This window comes from Numida meleagris, chromosome 1, assembly GCF_002078875.1.
Source record: "Numida meleagris isolate 19003 breed g44 Domestic line chromosome 1, NumMel1.0, whole genome shotgun sequence".
Classification (NCBI taxonomy): domain Eukaryota; kingdom Metazoa; phylum Chordata; class Aves; order Galliformes; family Numididae; genus Numida; species Numida meleagris.
Window position 1 is genome coordinate 131,657,029 of NC_034409.1, and position 2,964 is coordinate 131,659,992.

A 2,964-nucleotide genomic window follows, 5' to 3' on the forward strand; every position below is an offset into this window, starting at 1 on the left:
GGTTGGATTTGGCATCAGTGGCTCATACTCAGATGAGTATTGTGAAGGAATAACAGAAAATAAAGTAGATAGGAAAGAAAATCTGATAAAACAATCTGAAAGGAAGATGTTTTTGAGAGTTGAAGATTGTCTAGGCAAGGAGACAAGTTTTAGCCAGATTTGTAGGAAGAAAGAAACAACATGGGCAGAATATGACAGGAGATGGATATACATAGAGTTGAAGAAATGTGTTTAAGAGGTGGGTAGGATGGAGAATGGACAGTAGCTAGTAGCCAAATTAACTTCATATCCCTAAATAGCATCTCCCTTGGCCATTGCTGGAGGCAGACTGCTGAGCCAGATGGGATATTTTGGTGTGGTCCAATTGGAAATTTATTTAATTCTCAGATATTAACATAGAATCATAGAATCATAGAATTAGCTAGGTTGGAAAAGACCTACAAGATCATCCAGTGCAACCATCCACCTACCACCAATAACTCCACTAAACCATGTCTCTCAACGCTATATCTAAATGTTTCTTGAACACCTCCAGGGACGGTGACTCAACCACCTCCCTGGGCAGCCCATTCCGGCGCCTGACCATTCTTTCAGAAAAGTAGAATTTCCTATGTCCAGCCTGAATCTCCCCTGGCGCAACTTGAGGCCATTCCCCCTCATCCTGTCACTAGTTACAAGAGAGAAGAGGCTGACTCCCAGCTCACTACAACCTCCCTTCAGGTAGTTATAGAGAGCAATAAGGTCTCCCCTGAGCCTCCCCTTCTCCAGGCTGAACAATCCCTGTGCTCCAGACCCCTCACCAGCTTTGTCGCCCTCCTCTGAGCATGCTCCAGGGCCTCAATGTCTTTCTTGCAGTGAGGGGCCCAAAACTGGACACAGTACTCGAGGTGGGGCCTCACCAGTGCTGAGTAAAGAGGGACAATGACTTCCCTACTCCTACTGGCAACACTATTTCTGATACAAGCCAGGATGCCATTGGCCTTCTTGGCCACCTGGGCACACTGCTGGCTCATGCTCAGCCAAGCATTGACTAATACCCCCAGGTCCGTTTCCTCCACACAACCATGCAGCCACTCTGCCCCAAGCCTGTAGCGTTGCCCGGGGTTGTTGTGGCCAAAGTGCAGGACCCGGCACTTGGTCTTGTTGAACCTCATCCCGTTGGCTTCAGCCCAGAGATCCAGCCTGTCCAGATCTCTCTGTAGGGCCTCCATACCCCCAGGCAGATCGACACTTCCTGCCAGCTTGGTGTCGTCTGCAAACTTACTGAGGGTGCACTCAATGCCTTCATCCAGGTCATCAATAAAGATATTGAAGAGGACAGGCCCCAGCACCGACCCCTGGGGAACACCACTCATGACCGGTCGCCAGCTGGATTTAACTCCATTCACCACCACTCTCCGGGCCTGGCCCTCCAGCCAGCTCCTTACCCAGCAAAGAGTGTACCTGTCCAAGCCACGGGCTTCCAGCTTCTCCAGGAGAATACTGTGGGAGACAGTGTCAAAGGCTTTGCTGAAGTCTAGGTAGACCACATCAACAGCCTTTCCCTCATCCACCAGACAGGTAGCTCGATCATAGAAGGAGATCAGGTTGGTCAAGCAGGACCTGCCCTTCACAAACCCATGCTGGCTGGGCCTGATCCCGTGGTTGTCTTGCAAATGCCACATGATCTCCCTCAGGACAATCTGCTCCATAACTTTCCCTGGCACCGAGGTCAGGCTGACAGGCCTGTAGTTCCCCGGATCCTCCTTACCCCTTCTTGTAGAAGGGAGTCACACTGGCAAGTCTCCAGTCTTCTGGGACCTCTCCAGTTGACCAGGAACGCCGATAGATGATGGAAAGTGGCCTGGTTATCTCCTCCACCAGCTGCCTCCGTACTCTCAGGTGGATCTCGTCTGGCCCCATGGACTTGTGGCAGTCCAGATGGAGTAGTAGGTCTCTGACCGTTTCCTCCTGAATCGTGGGGGGTTTATTCCGCTCTCCATCCGAGACTTCCAGGTCAGAGAGTAGAGCACTCTGAGCACAAGTGGACGGCTTTTAAAGACAGACATAAAAAAGGCATTGAGAACCTCAGCCTTTTCATTGTCCTCAGTGGCCACATTCCCAGCTGCGTTCAGTAAAGAATGGAGATTCTCCTTGGTCCTCCTCTTACTGTTAATATATTTGTAGAAGAGTTTCTTGTTCCCTTTTATCCCAGCAGCCAAGTTTAGTTCGAGCTGGGCCTTTGCCTTTCTAATTTTCTCCCTGCATATCCTAACAACCTCTTTGAACTCTTTCCGAGTTGTCTGTCCCTTCTTCCACAGGAGGTAGATTCTCTTTTTCTCCTGGAGGCTCAGGAGAAACTCCCTGTTCATCCATGCCGGTCTCCTTCCCCGCCAGCTCATCTTGAGGCTCAGGGGGAGCCATTATGTGTGGTTCTGAACTCCACAGTACAAAAAAGATGTTGAGGAATTTGAGTACTTGCAGAAGATGGTAACAAAGCTGATGACAAGGCTGGAAGGCATGTCCTGTAAGAGAGGCTGACGGTGCTCAGTTTCCCCAGTTTGGAGATTAGGAGGCTGAGAGGTGAGCTCACTGCTCCCTGCAGCACCCTGAGGAGGGGAAGCAGAGAGAGGTACTGGGCTTTGCTCCTGGGAACCATGGCAGGATGGGAATGGCACAAAGCTGCACCAGGGGAAGGTCAGGCTGGGCACTGGGAACAATTTTTCTATTGTGAGGGTGGTCAAACACTGGAACAGGTTTCCTATTGTCGATGCCCCATGCCTGTCAGTGTTCAAGAGGCATTTAGACAATGCCCTCAATAACATGCTTTTAACTTTTGATCAGCCCTGAAGTAGTCAGGCAGTTGAATTCACTGGTCTTTTTAGATTCCTTCTAAATGAATTTATTCTCTATTCTATTCTATTCTATTCTATTCTATTCTATTCTATTCTATTCTATTCTATTCTATTCTATTCTATTCTATTC